General features: G+C 41.4%; 1 long non-coding RNA gene across 1 annotated transcript in view; it reads left to right on the plus strand.

Moving 5' to 3' along the window:
• LOC309339403 overlaps positions 1 to 22235 on the plus strand; it is a 314171-nt gene that overhangs the window by 88537 nt on the left and 203399 nt on the right. The window lies entirely within an intron of this gene.

A 22235-nucleotide genomic window follows, 5' to 3' on the forward strand; every position in this document is an offset into this window, starting at 1 on the left:
AGAAACCTTTACCTGTGCTTCCAACAAATGCACTGAATGAAATCTGCAACCATCACAGCCCTTCTGAAGGACTGGAGTTTGCCAAATATCAAACAAATAGTTTCAGGGTTTTGGGGGTGGGGAGTGTGGTTTATTTTTAAGTTGGAGCATTTAAAAAAATGGTTCTGTTGTCCTGCCACCTGTTGTTGTTTTTTTAGTTGAGTATTTATATGCAACTCACAGAGGATGTATTCTTTGGTAAGACGCTTGCAACATTTTATATGCATGTGTGTAGGATGCAAGGCAATGCCATGCATTGTTCCAATGACACACTTGTCAACCACAGTCCTGGATTTTTCTCAAGATACCCCTTCCTTTACTGCTCCTTGCATCTTTGCTACAAGGCAAAAGCTCCAAAGCCACTTGAAAATTCTTAGAGGTAGGTATAGGGAAAGAAACTTTGTCCTTTCCTGCTGCTTAATCTTGCTTGCCTCACGCTTTGCATGAAACATACTTAGGACTAAGCTGTTAGGTGATGTAGAATAGTACCACCTTCTCCAGCCTTGTTCCCCTCAAATGCCTTGGATTGTAACTCGACACTTACAACTACATGCTCTGGCTGGGGCTGATGGGAGTTGTAGTCCAAAACTTCTAGAAGACACCAGGATGGCAATAGCTGGAACAGTGTATAAGGATGGACCAGGGGGCAAGAAATTCAGCATCTTTGGCAATGAGTAAGCATTTCTTCTTTTTCTTCCGCTTCTTTGTAACATAATGACCATTACTCACAACCCAAAGGTGTAGTAGCAGAGTATTACATCACACCATATACAAAGCAAGCAGGCAAACAATAAATAATGAGGAAGAAATAGTAACACACAAGTATAAATCAAGACATCAATTTTCCCCAAGATGGTGTGAATAGAGAATGCTGCACATCTAAGAACTAAGCATAAGAAATAAAATCCCACCAGGTGACATAAAAGCTTTCTGGATCCTCCATCCCTCTGCAGACATGCAATTTATGTGCTAGTTTTTTATTAACTTATGTCCGTAAGTTCTTATGCCACAATGAAAGCTGTAAAAAATTGTCAAGTTTTTCCATTGCTGCAGCTAACATTCATGTCTGTCATGGACTGGTTGGACTCAGAGGAGTGGTGGGAGGAACCAGATGGAACCCCCAAGGGCAGAAGGCTCAGAGTCAGGGGATTGTTGGTGGGATGACAATGAGTGGTCAGATGGAGTAGAGGGAGGAGCCTGAGAGGAGGAGGTGTCAGAAGCTGAAGAGGTAATAGGCTTTAGTGAGCAGGGAGAGTCTGTGGCAGAGAGAAGTCCACAAGGAGAAGCAGAGGCGGAAGCAGAAGTGGAGGGAGACGAAGAGGCAGAGAGGAGTCTGGCTGGTAAAGAGACACAGGTGTCTTTGGCTCCTGTCATGGAGCCAAAGAACCAGAACCAGAAGAGGCATGAAGTGGGAGGAGCAAATACAGGTATGCTGGTGCAGTCCCAGATTTCTTGGGGGGAAGCCATGGGGAGGAGGAGATCGAGACACCTATGGAAAGGCAGGGGCCTTCATAGAGGCAAGACCTATCAAAGAACAGTTGCTGTGCTCATTAGGCCTGACACTCCTGTGCAGATCCTGTTTCTTCTAATAAAGAGTTCACTTACGTCGTGAAAGTTACTGCTGGCTCGCTCCTGTCAAAAGTGGGTATTTCTAATTACTATTTTTGTTCAGGACTATATAAAGTATTTTACTTCAATTTTAGGTTAGTAGTGACTGTTTTGGAACAAAGTGCAATTTCTTTATACAGTGGTACCTCTGGTTACGTACTTAATTCATTCCGGAGGTCTGTTCTTAACCTGAAACTGTTCTTAACCTGAAGTCCCACTTTAGCTAATGGGGCCTCTTGTGCTGCCGCCATGCGATTTCTGTTCTCATTCTGAAGCAAAGTTCTTAACCCAAGGTACTATTTCTGAGTTAGTGGAGTCTGTAACCTGAAGCGTATGTAACCCGAGGTACCACTGTATACACATTTTTACTCATTTGGTTTTGTACCAAAATGGTCAAATCTTCCATCTGTTCATGCCTTCTAACAATGACTGGAGTACAGTTGGAGCTTCAAACCAAACATTTTTATTTTTTTATTTTTTGGGCCAGGCTTTCACCACCACAGGCCTTGATTAAATGACAGGTTTTGTTTCCATTGCCCCCTCCTCTTTTCCCATTCAGCTCTTGACAGCATTTCCTCTCAACTGAATATTGTTATCACTTCTTTATTCTAATTCTCTCCCTTAGGTGCCTATATTATCACCCCCACCCCTGATTCAGAACGTAAATTCTTACCCTTTAATCCACTAATTGGCTTTGTACCCTCAGATCGCTTTGCCTCCTGCCTGCATGTGCAGCCTGACCTCCTTAGGTATCACAGACCCTTGCTATCTATCCTGGTCTTCACTTGTTTACCAATCTTTACCCCAAGTGTATTTGGTGGTAGCTACTCTCTGTTCGAAAGAAATTTGGATGTTTTATGTTTGTTTCTGGACACTCCTCTAAACAAGACTGCCTTTCTCTAGATCAGCTTCAGCATTCATTGCTTAGTATGTGCTCTGTAGATTTTATGAAGGGAGTGAACACTCATAATGTCTTCAGGGCTTCTAAAATGGCAAAATGCCAGTAACAAGCTTTGTTTCTAAATTGCTTACTGTATTTCCATGTAGATTTATTCATATATTTGATATAGTATGGCAATAATACTCAGTGAACTGAGATACACTTAATTTCTTTTATTAGATTATTTGGGATTTTGTGATAGTTACACAATCCTATATGTCTCTAGTCAGAAATAAGCAGTACAGAGTTCAGTGGTGCTTGGCCCCAGGTCAGCAGGTAGAGAATTGCCGCCTTAATCTTTTTATCTTGCACTGGGTTTCCTGTAACTGATGTTCTTTCCCCACCTATATTGTCTGTACAGATAAATATACAGATCTCCTAGTTAGCAAAATAAGGGAGGTGATCACAGTGCTGATGTATGCAGAATTATTGCACCCAGTCATGGTTAATGGCACTAAATGGATTTAAAAAGACGAGTCTAGACTACAATCCTTTCAGCACCTGCCCCCTTTTCAGTTGCTGATTTGGGTTTTGCACCTGCAGATGTTGAACTGAGACTGAATTCATATAAAGATTTGTTTGGGATGAGAGCAAATTGCAGACAAGGGTATTTAGAACTGCACGGAACATATGTCACTGCCTTTTCTTGTTCTTAAAAACAGATCCCATTGTTTCTATGTACACCCTTCCACTTTAGCTGATGCTAATGGTGTTAAAAAGGTTTTATGAAAATCTTTACTGTGAACTTCTCTTTTTCCCTTAGCAAATTGACAATATTTCACCCTTCTTAATTTGGTTATTTTTATCCGCACATATCTTATACTGCTAATGTTGGAGTCATTAATTACAACAGGAATTCTGTGCTCAACTCTTACTTTGCCATGAAACATCATCATCATCATCATCAACAACAACAACAACAGGCTCGGTTGTTATCATGTTATCCTTTAGATCAATCCATCTGCCAGCTGGTTGTACTTACTGCCAGCAGACATTCATTCCCTGAACATTTTTGTGCTGCTCTTCCAAACAGTCACTGCCATTTCCCTGGTCCTGCCCTACTCCTGGGAACACTGTGTGGGCCATTGTGAAACTGTGACAGTTTCTAGGTCAGCCAGAAGGCAACATGATCAGAGTTCCTATTGCTTTCACACTGACCTGGAAATGATCCAGGCCAGCTGCAGTTGGTAGGCATTTCTAAAATGACATGGAGGGAGTGCATTGTAAATGACTCTCGCTGTAATATCAATTTGGGGACGTCATCACTATAAACCCAGGCAGTACATTTCTAGATTATCACAATAATTCTTTTTCATTATTTTATCATGCATTTCTCCCATTATTGTTTCTGCTAAGCTATTCAGTTAGTTAACATATTTCTATGCTCCCTTTCAAAATCATTCCCAAGGTGATCCACATACAATATGACAATAGAATACCATAGATAATATTTTTGAAGCAATTCAGTGAAACAGCCAAACATTAATAAAACTAGCAACCCAACACCAAAAGTAGTGCATAATAGAGCCATCAAGACCATATAATCAGATCCCCAGCCTTTACTAGTTTCTGCAAGCCAAGGTAAAAAGGTAGGATTTTCAATTCCATTTGAAAATATCCATGGTTGTGGATCCAAAGTTGTGGGTCACTGTCAAAAAAGCCCTGGCTTGCGTACATACCAGCCTCCCTCCCTTTCCTTGTGGGCATATCAACAAGGATTCAGGTACAGATCTTAATGTGCAGACAGGCTTATACAGAGGTAGGATTCTTTAAGTGACCTTTCTGGGCTTTTAAGTGACCTTTCTGGTAACCACTGGTACAATGGCGCTGTGGTCTAAACCACTGAGCCTCTTGGGCTTGCTGATCAGAAGGCTGGTGGTTTGAATCCCCACAATGGAGTGAACTGCTGTTGCTCTGTCCCAGCTCCTGCCAACCTAGCAGTCTGAAATCATGCCAGTGCAAGTAGATAAATAGGTACCGTTGTGAGAGGAAGGTAAATGACGTTTCCATGTGCTCTGGCACTCATCACAATGTTCCGTTGTTCCAGAAGGGGTTTAGTCATGCTGGCCACATGACCCAGGAAACTGTCTGTGGACAAACGCCAGCTCCCTCGTCCTGAAAGCAAGATGAGCGCTGCAACCCCATAGTTGCCTTTGACTGGACTTAACCATCCAGGAGTCCTTTACCTTTACCTTTTACTGGTGGAAGATGTGTTCTGCTTGCCTGGTTACTACCAGGAGGCAACTGGACATAGTTTGTACTAGTCAATGTTTTTGAAAGGCAACCCTAAATTTTCTAATCTGGATGTCACTAAAGCTTGGATAAATAACTGTAGTCATGCCTATTCTTTCTAGGTAGGGTCATATCTGACGTGTATCATCAGCTGAAAGGTATCTGTAACCATTTGACCAGATGAAGCACTAGTCCCAACCATCTGTGACTCTGTAATATCTATGGTATGCCAGTTGGTGAATGGCCCTTAATGCATCATGGGATAAGAAGTGCAGATACATACCCATACCATCTGCACTCTTCAATATATTCAGTAGGTTTGCACAATTTACCTTCCTAAAGTAAACCACTTCAGGTTTTTCAGTTGCTCCAATTCCCACTGCACCTTTCAAAATTCATTCCTGGTCAAAAGATGCCACACATTTGTATAAAATGAGAACTATATGAGTTTCTGCTGGGAAAAGGAACTGTTTCTATATATTACTCCTGTGCCTAAAGTACCCTTAAACTGTAATATCAGAGAAAGATTTAATAAATTAAGCTGGAAATTGAAGCACTCATTGTTGAAAGGGGAAGAAACGTTAAGCAAAATTATTATTGTGTGAAGCTGTTTTAGATTTTCTGAAGGAATGTAATTCTCCCCGTTTGCTGCTACCTGCAGTCTGTTTATATACCAAACTCATTTGGTCTTTTAAGTCTCTTACAATGGGATTTCTGCTCCTTGTAGATGCAAATATGTATATTCCTAAGAGCAACTGGATAGGGATATGTATCTCATCTTAAAACAAAGAGTCGGGGAAAAAAACAAAAATATGAAAAAGTTATTCAAAGGATTGTGGCAACAGGTGTTCTAAATCTGCACTAATTGGATTTCAGTTAATTATTCCTTTTACAACAGGGACTATAAAAGAGAAGTGTAGGGGAAATAATCTGAACAACCTCTCTGACATGCTGAATTGCTCTAATGTTACATAATCTTTGAAAGAAACATTAACCACTAGCGTAACTGTGGCAAGGGTGCATCTGAGCAATCCCCAGATCCAATGATTTCCTGTGCTCCCTCACACACCCCTGAAAATTTGGTTGATGCCATAGCATGCTTTATTTATTTATTTATTTATTTATTTATTTATTACTGACTGACTTCACTGGGGCTCTGTTGGTGTTGTATGGTGAAATAGCCGGCATAAGCTTTATACAGAGGGTGTAGAGAAAATTGTGTTTGCTCATAGAAAATTGTCTGAGATTGCCATTTGAGGCCATGGGCTCAAATCCCCACCCAACCAATATTGTGTGTCTGTGCATGTGCATATGTGAGAGTAGGGTGGCCACTGTTGTGCCGCACATACTAATGGCTGCTGCTGTGGAGCCCTCAGAGGGGTCTCAGGAAAACAATGTGACCATCAGACTGAAAAGGGGCAGCCACCCCTGCCTTATAGTTTTAGACCCAGAAAGAGGCCTTGCTCACACTTTCTCCTCCCATCACATAACCTGGGGGTAGTCAGGTGGAAGGAGGCTACACTGCTACCATACTTCATTTAACAATAGTGGAGAACCTTTCAAATGTGGCACATGGTCAGGTTGCAGCTCAGTCTCCAGGCTCTCATTGAACCAGTTGTTGCCTTTCCTATTTATTTATTTCTGTTTTCTTATGCTATCCTTTTTGTACTTTCTCCATATAATTAGTCATTTCTGTATCCAAAGAATCTGCTTTTATTCTCAGTTTACTTCGTTGTGTCTTCTGTTGGGTTTTTTTTATTATTATCAGGAAGTCCTATTTGTTTATTTGTATGCTGAGGTTGTTCCAGTTTATTAGTGTCAAGCAAAAGATATCTCTTAAGCCTTCAAGAGAACAAGACTGACTGCTGTCTTTAGAGTCAGATCTACTCTGGGATTTATTGGCATTTGATCTAAATGGAAAGGTTTAGATTTTACATGTCTCCCGCGTACACAATATATGTATATAAAGTAGAGAAACCAAGTGAAAAGGAAGAAGTAAAATCCAATCAATTCACAGATTATTCTTCTACAAAAAACGAATATATATATATATATATATATATATATATATATATATATATATATATTCAATCAACTGAACTATTGATGCAATTTAACAGACCTTAACTTAAGAGACCGTAACGTTTGAGGGAAGAGACCTGGTCGTGGGAAGGAAAATCCTGGAAACTACTGCTCACTTGTAGAAGAAAAAGGGGTGAAGTCAATAATATGGCACTTGTAGTTCTTAGCAGGTATTCAGACATTCAAGTAGAGGTGCCCTCCCCCACTGTATATGTGCGGTGCCAGGAAATAATAAAATAAACAGATACATACCAGGAAATAGCGGGAGAAAACTGGAGAATCCCTGTGGCTCGTGAGGAGACCCTCCCTGAAACCCCAAGAGGACGGCAGTGAGGGCGCAGGAAGCCCCAAAGAGATTAGAAGCACAGCGGGGCTTTTTTCTGGCTGCTTGGCCTCCTTGCCTAACAGCTAACAGATGAGGTAGCGCAACAGCTGCTGCTTTCCCACGCAGCCTCCAGCCGGCCCTCGAACTCCGAATCTAGTCTGAAGCAGACCCTGGAGCTGTGAGAGGTGGGGCCGCCATGCCTGTCCATTTCCCATTGGGGTGCAGGAGCGCAATGCCTCCAGGACCGCCTCTCTCCACATGAACCTTCCCAGACCCTGAGATGATGATGATGATGATGATGATGATGATGATGATGATGATAATAATAATAATAATAATAATAATAATAATAATAATAATAATTTATTTATACCCCGCCCATCTGGCTCAGTTTCCCCAGCCACGACTGTTAAAAACAATACAGCATTAAATATTGAAAACTTCCCTAAACAGGGCTGCCTTCAGATGTCTTTTAAAGATAGGATAGCTGCTTATTTCCTTGACATCTGATGGGAGGGCATTCCACAGGGTGGGCGCCACTACCAAGAAGGCCCTCTTCCTGGTTCCCTGTAACCTCACTTCTCACAGTGAGGGAACTGCCAGAAGGCCTTCGATGCTGGATCTCAGTGTCTGGGCAGAATGATGGGGTTGGAGACGCTCCTTCAGGTATACAGGACTGAGATCATCCGCTGAGGCCCTTCTTCACATGCCTCCTCCTCGAGAGCTCTGGAGGGTGGCAACACGAGAACAGGCCTTTTCTGCAGTGGCTCCCCACTTATAGAATGCTCTCCCCGGGGAGGTTCGCCTGGCGCATTCATTATACACCTTTAGGTGCCAGGCAAAAATGTTCCTTTTAAACCAGGCCTTTGGTTGATTTGATTGCCATCCCATGCCCTTTTAAAATGTGTTATGGAAGAGGGAATTATTGGGTTGTTCTTGTTTTTATTATGTATTTTCTGATTTTTATGTTGTGATTTTATGCTGTGAACCGCCCCAAGACCAATGGGTATAGAAAAGTATGCAAATTTGATAAATAATAATATACAATAAATAATCTCTCATGTATTTATTCAAACACCCAAATAGGACTACTACTACTAATAGCTATGTATGTCTACAGAAAAGTGTGTTACACTGACTTCAGTGTGTAAGTTTGTTTATGATTGCAGCCTGTTACTGGAAATTGTGGAGCTGCTACTTCAGACATTATATCTGGAAAGCATGTGCTCCATCTCTGAACTACAAATTCCTTACAACCAAAAATACATTCAAGTCACCTCACATTAATCTCTAAAAATATTCATACAGACCGGTCCTTCCTACATTTATCTGCATTATACCCTTATGAGATACTGTTTATAACCATAATGCTGACAGTGTAAAATGGATACAAAGTGGATATCTGTTTTTACCCCAGTGGTGCATAAGAACTGTTTAATGCTACAGAAATGTGTTTGGGGGTTTTTTTGCCTTCAACAACAACAACAAAATCAAACAAACCCCCAAACACCGAGAAGTATAACAAATTGTCATACATGCAAGTAACAAGAATATAAGTTGTAGGTGCCCTCAGGCAGACTTTGGCGAGGTCTTTTGAAATCTTTTTAAAATTGTAGTACAAATAAATTCATATTACATTTGACAAAACCAAAAAATATGAGCACAGGGAAACATTTTAAAAGGGAAACATTCCAGACAAAAAGTGTGCATAATGTAAATGTGATTACCTGTGTTGCTATCACCATATACAATAAAAAAGCAAATAAATGGTGGGTTTCTAGGAGGGAAGGCAGCAATCCCTGTTCCTTTTAGTGCTGATGGTCTGAGCTGGTTGACCTTGTTTGTTCCAGCTGCTTGGGCATCCCTGGTTTGATAATCTCTCTCTTTGTGGACTGAGCTAATAGTGGCAAGTAATACTGCGAAAAAGATGGCCACAACAGAGCTGAAGGAAAAAATACCTAGTTACCAAAACCTTAGAGAACAATTTACAGTTAGGCTAGATGCTACCTGGCTTGATGGACTTGGTTACAATTTTGATACACATCAGTGTGTGAATTGGTGTGTATAAAGTGTTTTCTTTCTTATTATAAGTCCTTTTTTCTGGGGGGGATGCAGGGGTACGCATACCCCTAAACATTTTGTGAATCTAAGTTTGGCCTCATTGAAGGGTAGTATTTCAATATGAGTAGGAAAATAAGAGTACTGTACCCCTAAACATTTTTTAAAGAAAAAAAGCACTGCTTATTATTATCAGGGATGGGCAACCTTCCCCCACCCCTGTCATGTGATGTATTCCTCTGGGGCTAATTGGCTCAGGGCCATATGGTAACAATAGGCAGGACCAGAGCCAAAATACCTGAAAGACCACCTCATTCCCTATGGGATCTCTGGGGTTGGTAGATGGAAGTGTTCATAGTTGCACATCCCTCAAAAGCTAGGATGAAGGTAGATTGGTGGAGAAAATTTAAAAGTCTTCTTAATTTTGCCTGCCCTCCCTCAAATGTAAATATGGTGCCACCTCACCGTCTGAGAATGGGACTCAGGAAGTGGGGATGGACTTTCTGAACCGCACTGAATATTGTAGCAATGGATGCAGAAAATGATTTCTTCTCTGCAATCTGCTGCCAAGTGTGACTACTTCATGTCAAGGCCAGCCCCGATCTCCTCCACTAGAAGGTGGCAGGTGTGCCCTTCTAGCCATAGCTGTCAACTTTCAGATTTGAAAATAAGGGATCAGAAGCCTCACCTTCTGATAGTCTACGGGATATCTAACAATCGGGGATAGCAGCAGGAAGCAGCAGGAAATGGTGCTGGAATAAGGGAATTTCCCACAAAAAAAGGGAAGGTTGACAGCTATGCTTCTAGCATCCTGCTTTCTCAGGTCTTTGCTGAAATCATAGGATAAATTTATTATTACAGTGGTACCTCGGGTTAGAGGGACGCAGGTGGCGCTGTGGGTAAAACCTCAGTGCCTAGGACTTGCCGATCGCATGGTCGGCGGTTCGAATCCCTGCGGCGGGGTGAGCTCCCATCGTTCGGTCCCAGCTCCTGCCCACCTAGCAGTTCGAAAGCACCCTTAAGTGCAAGTAGATAAATAGGTACCGCTTTATAGCGGGAAGGTAAACGGTGTTTCCGTGTGCTGCTCTGGTGCCGGTTCGCCGGAGCAGCTTCGTCATGCTGGCCACGTGACCCGGAAGTGTCTGCGGACACCGCTGGCTCCCGGCCTCTAGAGTGAGATGAGCGCACAATCCTAGAGTCTGTCAAGACTGGCTCGTATGGGCAGGGGTACCTTTACCTTTACCTCGGGTTACATACGCTTCAGGTTACATACGCTTCAGGTTACAGACTCTGCTAACCCATAAATAGTGCTTCAGGTTAAGAACTTTGCTTCAGTGTGAGAACAGAAATCGTGCTCCGGGGCAGCAGGAGGCCCCATTAGCTAAAGTGCTGCTTCAGGTTAAGAACAGTTTCAGGTTAAGTACGGACCTCCAGAACGAATTAAGTACTTAACCCGAGGTACCACTGTAGTGTTTATGGCGCCCCAAGGCTCTTAGTTGTTTTTGCCAAAACAGAATATCAGTTACAGAACTCTTATAGGACACTAGCATGATTCCCCCCCCCCCCCTTTTCAAGCTCTTTACATACTTTATCAGCCTTGTGCTTTGATGGAGTGCAAACATATTTGTATGAAAAATAAAGGCCTGTTTGTGATCACTTGGATGCACTAGAATGGTGTCTCATGGCTTGTAAAGCCAGCCTCCCCATGCACCATACTTTTTGCAAGTCATCTGGAATGGGAAAATAACAGCTATGTTCCCAAGGTCAGCAGCAGATTCAAATTCTGTGGGTTCAGAAGTCAGTGTTAACAGGATCCCTTGACCAAATTATGTTTGTAGGGACAAGTTTAAACCCCTGACTAAATCATACCCAGTTGCATAAGCATCACCACATTTTGCAAAGCAGGAGTATGTTACACAGTACATACAAGCATGCTTCTCCCTTTTAATGCAGTGGGCAAAGTTGTGCTTAAAAACCAAACCAAACCCATGTATACCTATAGAGAGAAGAAGCACATGCTGTTTATGAAATAATATATTGCAGGGGGAAATATTTATAAACTCCATATGAGATGAAGCGCAAAAGCACTATCACTTCCAAATGAAAATTATGTGACACTTCATCAGTATTTAATGCTATCATTGCTTGATCTAGGCATAAAGAATTTAGCAGTCATTTATCATAACACGCTGCACTGCTCATTTCCTGATGTACTTCCTTGGGATACATTGGTTTTTTAGTTTCAACATGAGCCACAGGTCTAATTTTAGATGTTTAATGAAAGGAAAACCGAGAGAGAGAGAGAGAGAGAGAAGGGAATGGAAGGCGGCTGGAGGAGGGGAGATGGGTTTTCAAATGGCTATTAGACATCTACTCCCACAACTTGAATTGGTTGGAGGTTTTTTTATATATGCATGCTCCCATAAGCCATTGCTTGGTGTCTGCACCAGATGCAGGTGTTCCCTTGTGCTGTCAGCCAGGAATGATTAATGAGGATTTGCCCCTACTGAAAGCAGTCTTTGGAGCATTGTTCAGGGCATCTGTGGAACTGTCGGGGGAGACAAGGACACAAGTGAACAACCAATTATTTGGCCATCACTAAGGCAGCATGAAAAAGACATCAAATCGGACAGTATAGCTAAGCTTTTGTTTTGTGGTTTTTTTAATTTTTATTAGTAGTTGTAGAATTTTTACCTGCTTTTTTTATAAAAAGAATGTCTTTAAAAATTAGGCATGCATAGCTTTGATGTTGTAGGTATTCTTGTGTTAAATAAAAGTTGGTTGTGTTACCCCCCTCCCCCCCAAAAAAATCCCCTATTGATGTGTTTGAGATACACTTAGCAGAGGATAAACGATATGGTTTTCATCTGCTGCTGTTGGCTAGCAACAAAAAAGGAATTCAGAAGGGTGCTTTAGGCAAGGATATCTTTAATTGCTAGTCGTACCAAACAGTTGAGGTAGCCCCTATTTTTTATTTTTTTAAAAAATAGATTGCATGGAATGTGCTCCATTAGGATTCTACAACAGAGTGAAGCTGTGAAATGTTCCCAAGAATGAACGTTTAGAGTTTAACATGCTTTCTGCAAGAAAGCACTGTTAGGCCTAGAGGGATTTTGTACTAAGTTTGCTTCTTCTTATACGCCCTATTCAGTTGTTTATCTCCCCATGAAATTAGTATCACAAGAGGGGGAAAGCGGGAACAAGCCCATGTCTCCACTTCCCATCTCTGCCATTTTCTACTTTTTGGAGGTATAACTTTTGCAGTAGGAAGCATGTGGTAGCCATCTTGGCTCCCTGTATGATTTAGAAACTCTGATTGTGCCTCTTAGTTCAGAGGTTAGCCCCTCCAATGTGTGGAAGGTGCTGGAGACAAATGATAGTGTAATGAGCATGTGTGGGCAGTACTTTTACCCATGCTTCCCTTGTCCTGCAAATCTAATCACATGACGGTCAAGAAATGATTAGGGCATGGGATCAGGTCCAATTGCCTTCTGGATCCGGCCTGCGGACAGTCTGGGAATCACCACGTGGATCGCCAGCGCATGCGTTCTTTCCCTCTCCTTCTCCCTCACACGGCAGCGGCGGCTCCTCCCTCCCTCCTCCTGGCTTCTCCCCACTCTGCCTAGAGGAGGAAGGGGCCTGGGCTTTGTTGGTCCCAGCAGCAGCAGCGGTCGAGTGGCCACCATTTTAAGCAGCCACTCTCCGGAGCCCTTTTGTGTGCTGCTCATCATCTTGCCCCTGCCCCCGCTGTCAACCCCTGCTGCTCGCAAGACACAGGTAAGCAGCCACTCATGGTGCTCTTGCATCATTTTTTCCCTTCAAAATATAGTCTGGCCCCCCACAAGGTCTGAGGGACAGTGGACCGGCCCCCTGCTGAAAAAGTTTGTTGACCCCTGGATTAGGGTGATACTATTTGAAATATTTATCATCCACTGTTCATGGCTCATACAGTCCCAGAGAGAGAAACAACATTAAAACAATACAACTTCATGAATAAAACAGGCAGTATATGAACAACACGATTACATAGTCAGCTAAGCAAGGGGCACTACTTTATTTATTTATTTCCTAAAACTTATATACCGCTTGATTTTAAAAAAACAACCTCAAAGTGGTTTACAAAAAAGATAAAACCTTAAAACCAAGAGAGAAAGCTTGTCACTGAAATGGTTTCCAGAGGGGTAGGCTTGTTACTCTGTTGCAGCTGGGGGGAAACAGTGAGTTATGTTGCACCTTTAAAGACTAATTAGATGATTATAATTATGACTTCTTATTTTATGGACTGCAGCCCACTTTGTCAGATACATGGGTGGGTTTTTTTTTTTTGGGGGGGGGGGAGGGATTGTAAACAGTGAGGTCAGAAAGAAAGAAAATGCAGAAAGTGAGGAGGCAGGGATATGAAATTTACCATGGCCAATCAGTTCCAACACATCTCAGTAGGGTGCCATTGCCATTATAGGAGAACAAGGCAGGCATTCATGGTTCCAGCACCTATTTTTCTAAAAATAATAATAAATAAAATAGCACTGACCATGGTCATTCAGAAAACGGTTATTCATCAAGGTTGATGCTAGGTGAACAGTTTGAGGGAGAGCAGTCTGCAGTCAGGGTGCTGCCACTGAAAAGGCCCTTTCCCCAATTTCTAGCTATCTCACATTTGTTAATAGGTGTATTTAGAGAGACGCCCCAGATGTAGATCTTAATAAATGGGCACATTCCTATGGAAGGAGGCAGTCCTTTTTGAGGTTGATGGTTGTGTCTATTGACAACTAGGGGATGTACATCCCCAGTGCTTATTTTTGTGATGTTACCTGTACCATCACCATTTTGTGTTGCACTTTGATACAGATATGCATACCAGCGCCTCATTATTTTAACCCCCCCCCCCCGAAAGAACTGTGCATCCATGTCCTGACTGGCCTTGGGATATCCGCCATTATGTATACAGTGGTACCTCAGTTTTCGAACAGCTTAGTTCACGAACAACTTGGAACCCAAATGCTGCAAAACCGGAAGTAGGTGTTCCGGTTTTTGAACTTTTTTCGGAAGCCGTACGTGCTCCGTTTTGAGTCCCCCTGTGTTTCCTGTTGCGCTGCTAATTTGCATCTCCCCATTGTATTTCAAGCCTTCTGTTTCTAATTGCAGTGTTCTGAGGTGATATTTGGAGCTTATATTTGGTGCTTTTGTTTCTGCTATTTATTTTGTGTTTTTTGTTTTGAGGCTTTTTCAGTTAATTTGTTTTTGTGACTGTGTGGATCCCAGTTCAGCTACTGACTGATTGATTTTGGAAAGGTTTGGTTTTGGAACAGACTTCCGGTACAGATTAAGCTTGAGAACCAAGGTACCACTGTATATAATATATGCACATTGAACTGTATTGTCTACATAGAACCAAAGGTAAGTGTGTTTGGGAAGATGTTTTAGGGATGGCAGAAGGCGATTTCCTACTACCTGCCCATTAGGTGTTTTTGCAGGCAGTCTCATTAGCACTGTAAAATAGCTCTTAAATTGTACCTAAATGGTCTATATGAAAATATGCTTATAATACCTTGTGCACTTATAGACCTATTACATCTACCTGTTTCTCCCACTCAGAGAAATCTTCCGCTTTTACTAAGACTAATTGGATGTGTTCAGCTTTTATTCTGGCTTCCTCCAGAGCACCAGCCTCCGCGTAGAAGTGATGTGTGTGGGACGCCCCTTTGACTGCAAGTTCCTTATCCAGTCTTCCCTTTCATCCTTCACTGTCACCTTAATATCCTGCTTATCTCAGAATCTCTTCTTCCTCTCTTACATTTCTATCTGGGCTTCTTACTCTTCTATTACTTATCCAGCCATTAAAACAATCCCAGTGCCTCTCTGCCTCTCCCTCTCCTCTTTGTTTCCTTCCTTCCTATTTTATCGATTGTTCCATACCCCATTTCTTCTTCATTCACATATTTATCTTTTTCACTCACTCCCAGGCCTGTTTGTTCTCTTTCCTTTGACAAAAGAGATGGGCAAACGTGTATTTTCTTCTCCTGAAGAGATTAAGGGCTGATGATTTATTAGTTACAATATAATTAAGTTTGATGAGGTGCTGTGCAATATTATGTATTGCCTGGGAATATTTGAGTGGCTGCTTAGCACACATATCATCACCACAAGTCTTCTCTTCTTATTTTAAGATCTGGAGGTAATGGATTAACTTTCGTGTAATACAAGTAAAGTTGAAAGAAAATTTGCAGACTCTAATCCATAAAGGATGGGATTTTTAAATCTGGATAAGATTAACATAACTTTATAACTATATTTTAGTAAATTTGGTTAAGATCTGAGTACCTGATTACTAAATTGGTATTGTACTGATATACTTCTTTCAGTAAGAAATGTTTTGCATTCTAAGCATGGCTGAAAACCTGAGCAGCGGCGTAACCATAACTCAGAGAGAGGGTGCTTATTTCCTCCTCTCTCTGCCAGGGTCCTGCCAAAAACTGTCTTGCCAAAGCTGCTATTTGAATTTCAAGAGAAGTCTCACAGGGGCCAATGAAGACTTCCACAGGAATGCGAATAGCAGCTTTTAGTAGTAACTGTGGCAGGGAGAGAAAGAGTTAAATGTCCCCTCTCCCCTTTGCCTCTATGGCCCCAAAGCTACCTTCTGCCTGCTATTTACATAACAAATATGTGCATGTTAATTATATTTATTTATTTAACTTCTTAGTCCCTCATCACCAAACAGGTCTCCAAACAACTTATGCTAAATAACATACATTATAAAATAGGGGAGGATGCATATACAAATTAGCATTCCATACAGCATGTATCTATTAAAAACAAAACAAAAATAACAACAATGATCATAACAAGGCAACAAAAAGCAAAACTATTCTCCCATCCACCAGCCCTCAGAGAAAAACAAAAGCTTGAACAACATCACCCGCACCCATAGCTCAGAAATCCCCAACTCCAAAGAGTTGGTCATATCAGCTTATCTTATTTTGTTTGTTTAGGGGTCTTTTTGTTCCTAGCTCTCCACTCCACCCAGAAGTCCTCATCCAGGAATGGTTTTGTGGCTCTCTGTTGCTGAGACAGCAAACTCTCCAAGGTTTTAGACAGCAGCCTTTCACAGTCCTACCTGGAGATATCAGATTGAACCTGGGACCTTTGGGGTGTTATGCATGTGCTGTACCCCCAAGCCAAAGATGTTTTTTCAACCTATGATGTCCTGGCAGACTTAAAGCCCAGCTCCTTTAAATTTTAGAATTCAAGAAATGGTGGTGCCCAGGGGACTGGCTAATCTGATATTTTAATCATCAAATAGGTGGCCTAATCATAGGTACACAAAAACGTGCCCTGTTCTGAGTCAGTGTATTTTTATTTGTAAAGTCCATTTGCTCTGTTGATCTGAAAATCAAGTTTAGTTCCTGCAACTGGTACATGGGAATAGAGGCAAAATCTTTTATCCATTTCTTACAAGATACATTGCATGCTAAATTGTATGATGATTGGATCCAATCACACACTTGTCTCTCTTCTCTGGACTAGGCATTTTAATCCTCATTGCCAGCCGGCTAACTGTTGCTCAGGGGGTTGGATCATATGGTGGAAGATGAGAGAAACTGGGGAGAGGTAATGCAGATTCTTTGAAGGGATGCCTGCATGATCAAAAATGATATAATGTGAAAGGAATTCTCTGTCTATAGAGTTATGAGGGACTAGGAGCAAATGGACATGCTCTGCCTTCCTTGAGAACTAAAAATTCTCGATGATCAGTAGGAAAGTTCTTCTAGACTGACCCATTTCAACATTACAAATTCAACCTGTGATTTAAATTCCCACCTAACTATGAAACAAGAAGACTATTGAGGTGAGCGTGCATCAGCATGCATGCTGGCACCTGTATGGTTGAAACTATAAAAAAATGTTTTTGGGGCGGCAGGAGAAGTGAGCTCACAGGTTCAGAAAACGTGTCTGCTTGTTCAGCAGCTGCAATTTCATGCAGGTAAGTGTAATCCCTATCACCATGTTATACCTGCTCATGGAAGTCCTGGCGTCTCCTATGAAGCTCTCTGTTTCTTTTGTGGCATTGTGCAGTATTTCACTACTTGAAAGCACATTATTTGCACTCTGATATAAAATAAAATAAAAAAGGTAAAAGGCATGTTTGAAACCTGCATGCACTCTTCATACCTGACATGTAACTGTGTCTAGGTACAAAGCAGATTTGGCCTAAATATTTCCAGAACTATATTGGAAGTCATCTACTGGTATGAGTTGTATTGCAACATCTGGAGGGGTTTCCCCATCCCTGCTCAATGAGATTTGTGGAGGAAAAGATGACAGACCACAGAAATACAAGGAAAGGTCATCATTTTTCTTGTCACCTATGAACTTTTGAGAGCGCCACAGATCATTTTGATTTAGAAATGCAATGGCAGTTTTGTTTTACAGCACTCTTAAGTGGAGCTTGAGAACTGTCCATTATCAAAAGCATTGTGAAAGGAATGGAATAAGATCTCATATACTGCAGATGGAAAACTTTCCCCAGCTTTTTATGTCAACAAAGCAGTCACTAAACTCAAATCTATTGTCCATGCATATGTGTGTGAGATCTAATCTGACATGCACACACTATTTTTTCTTCTATTTTGGGCTAAGACATTCAGAATTACTGAATACTTAGCTCTAATTAAAATCCTATTGAGCTAATTTACTGAGTGTTCTGAGTGTTCATGAGTTTGTCAATAAATCCTATAAATTGGTTAACATCTGAACAACAACAACAAAATCTTTTTTATCTCTGTTCCATAAAGCAGCGGTTCCCAGCCTCCCTTCACCAGAATCACTCAAAAATGGTCTCGGTGGACCACTTAATGATTTTGCTGTCTCTTGTAGCAATTGTAATATACACTGTGTTAGATTCTGTGTATTTTTTTTTTTTGCTTCTTTTATTTCTCATATTGTATTTTATTATATTAGCATTTCTATTCCATAGAATTCAAACTGTAATAAAATACAATATAAGAAATAAAAGAAGCAAAAAGCAACAACAATTGAAATCAATACTGATATTTTATGCGGCCATGCCACAGACCGCCTGAATGAAGCTAGTGGATCACTGGTGGTCCATGGACCGCATTTTGGAAACCCCTGCCCTAAAGGATCCCAATGCATCGAAAACATTGTCGTTACTGCTAGTATGCAACTATGGTAGACAGTATAAATGCTAAACAAATGTACTTGCAGGATATGAAATTTGAAAAAATGACTACACTGTATTTCATAAAAGGTTCACATTTTAATGCTAGATCTCTTATTAGAGTGGCTGGGGAAACCCAGCCAGATGGGCGAGGTAGAAATAATAAATTATTATTATTAGCAGTAGCAGTAGCAGTAGCAGTAGCAGTAGGCTTTGTAAAAATTATTTTTCAAAAATGTCTTTGTGATTCTGGCCTCTGCCACTTGCCTAAGTATCTTATGTGTAATCAGAGACAAATGGTGTAATTTCTATGACTTGTGATCCCAGCAAATTTGGAGGGCACTCCTGTGGGCCATCTCAGTGTGCATTCACTTCCTCCCACCCAATTTCTGAGAAGCAGTGAAAATGTTTGGATTATATAATCCATCACAACCAGGTTATCACTCAAACTTGTACTTGTATTAGTGGTGCTTTGTTTTCAATTGCTTGTGAGACACTAGGGACTTTGAACCCAAAAGAGGGTTTGGGGACCGTATGCCACCCCCGAACAATACCTTTTATGCAGCAAGGATCATAACAGGGCCAGGTCTCTCAAAGGCATCATTTGTTTGAATTGGCACCTCCACATCAGTGGTGTAGGGGCTACTGCTGTCATTGACATTGGAAGAAACCCTTATATACCCCCAGCCTCCATTGTGGGTGCTTTGTTTTATAAAGCAGTACCATTATCCTGGGATAGCTCAGTTAGTAGAAGATGAGACTCTTAATCTCAGGGTTGTGGGTTTGAGCCCCATGTTGAGCAAAAAGTTTCCTTTTTGGACTAGCTTCTATGACTCTATGACTGCAGAAGCCTAGCTAGGCTGTGAGCCCAGAAGCGGTCTTGAATGATTCCAATTTGATTGTAGCAGAACATCCTCATGTGTACCAGCCCATGAAAGAACATTCAGAAATGTATACATGTCTCTACCCTGCTTTCCTTGCAATCCCTGCATTTCCATTCGTTTCCCTTATTTTATTCTTATTGCCCTCTTCTACAGTGAATAAATCAGTGTTTCATTGCTATTCCCAAGACTTGTGGTGTACATCATTGTGCCACTCTGGTTTTAGCTCCTTTGCAGAGGTGATGTTTAAAACAAGAACTGCAGTTTCCTCTTTCAGCAAAGATGTGGTATGCAACATTGCTTGGGATTTATTTATTTGCAAACAATATCTATGCTATCAACTTATTTTTAAAAAAGTATTATGGCAATGAACAGCATAAAAATGACTGCATACAAACTGGGATCAGAACAAATCCCACAAAAGAGAATAAGCTAGCTATATAAAATAATTTTATATCATACAGATATGAAAAATTAAAACTGACATAGCCTTTAAATACTCATTAGAAAAATAAAAACAGATCAGCCCAACTATAACTAAATGAATATAATTTTGATCACAGGTCTTCAGCGGTCTATTATATATACAGTATGTGACATACATAAAGAATGCATCATTTCAAAATGCCCTGGTCATACTGGAGATAAAATGAAGTTCAGAGGCATATGGTGCTATTAAGAGTGCCTCTTAGTAGATGGAACACTATTTAGGAGATGGAATATAGTTGACATTCTACTACATTGCATTGGCTCAGTGAGGAGCAAGTTACTGATGTTGGGTAGAATTCAAAATAGTAGTAAGGCGATCTCTCCGTCGGCACATGTATTTCTGCTTGCCAGACAGAATGACCTCCCCCCCCCCCCCCGTTCTGGGGGGTTCTCCCAACCTCCCAGAGCCAATCAGGGCACAGGGGCACATGAGAGAGGGGGGGAACCTAGTAAGACTCTTACTAGCACAACTAGTTGAATCTGAACCATCGGATTGCATTCAATTAAGTCCAACTTAGAGTAGACTCATTGAAACTAATTCCCAATTAACTGCAGTGAGTCTACTCTGAGTAGGACAAGCCACTCTGTCCCAGTCCCAGCTCCTTAAAATCTGTAATATAGATAAAGAATTGCATTTGCTTTGGAATTTACATTGGTAGGTGTATGCATGTGTGTTTAAGTTTCACACTAAGGAAGAACTGAACTAGAAAGAGTATGTACTCCTCTCTTTGCTACTACTTTGGGGTGGTATTTTTGGGAGGGGTGGGTTAGGTACATCTCCTTTGATTTTAATGGGAGCTCTCAGTTCTCCCCCTGAGGTCCCTTAAAATAGCTTCCTATTTAATCAGGAAAGGACATCTCTAGACCAGGCATAGGCAGACTCAGCCCTCCAGATGTTTTTGGCCTACAGCGCTCATGATCCCTAGCTAGCAGGACCAGTGGTCAGGGATGATGGGAATTGTAGTCCCAAAACATTTGGAGGGCCGAGTTTGCCTATGCCTGCTCTAGACAATGAGATGGCTGTCTCTCTAACCCATTTCTCGCTGTGTGTCTCTTCTTCCTATTTTTCTAGCCACCCCATTCTATTCCTGCCAAACAAGCCCTCAACATTTCATGCCATTTAGTTACTTGGGGACTGTTTGGGTACACTTTTCCCCTCAGCTTTTTCTCTCTGATGTTACCACCCATGTATTAAAGTCAGGTAAGATTTTGGCTACATAACAACAAGCCCAGGAAGTCTCAAAACTGGTATTAGCAAGGGGGAAAAAAGGGGGGGAGAGATTATATTAGTTTATAGATAAAACTGCATAGGATTTTCGCAATTGATAGTATGAACCATTGAAAGTAGTTGTTTGGCAAACGTGGAATGAATATTAGGATTGTGGGAAACCAAAGCAGATGTGGTGTGGAAGTTCTGCTTGTTTTTAGCAGCCAGTGTTGGGAATTGCAATGTAGAATATTCTACAAACGTATACCTATCTGTCTCTGTCTTTGGTGTGATACACAGTTCTTCACCGTCATTTAAGAATTAAAAAGCATCACCTGATTTATATGTCTAATATAATAATATATATATATCTCACACACAGTCTTCCATCAGTTACTGGATTTGCGTGTGAACATAAATCTGAATGCACGTTTTAATGGTGAAGCCTAATACATTAGGATATGAGGCTCTTTGGAAAAATCACCCTAGTCCTAAACATGATTGCTTGCAATCGTCATACATAAGACTTATTCAAAAAACAAATGTGCACAGGACTGTAGCTACCTTCACTTATATAGACACTGTTGGCATCTGTCTGTCTCGGGAGACAAACAAGGTGTGTGTCTTTGGGGATGAAGTCAAGCTGTTGTGACGGTTGCAGCTCCTGCTGTGGCTGAAGAGACAGATGTGGGAGAAACATGTTTCATTGCAGCTGGGGTAGAGGAAGGCATCCATTTGTGCTGCAAATGCACCATGGAGCCCCCTCTCTCTGCATTCCTCCCAGCAATCATTCCTCCTCTGGTCACTACTATGGATACACAACTTGACTGTCTGTCTCCAGGCACTGCAGTCTCCCGGCACTGCAAGGCTTTCCCACCTGTCAAGGTTGATGTTGCCAGCCTTCAGGTCACATTTTCAGACATCTTTGTAACACAACATAGACATTAAACTTCTGCCTAACTGTTGGCAGAAGTGGCTGGGGAAACTCAGCCAGATGGGTGGGGTATGTATGTATGTAAAATACATACATACATACATACATACATACATACATACATACATACTAGTGCTGTGGTGAAATGGGCAATTTGAACCCCTGTCTAGCAGTGGTGGGCCTTGATGAAGCATCATCATCATAACCATTTCCACAGCCCTGCTGCTAATGCTGACTGGGACAGCAGGTGTTAGTGGTGGTG

Source organism: Podarcis erhardii (assembly GCF_964252035.2).
Source record: "Podarcis erhardii genome assembly, chromosome: 3".
Lineage (NCBI taxonomy): Eukaryota > Metazoa > Chordata > Lepidosauria > Squamata > Lacertidae > Podarcis > Podarcis erhardii.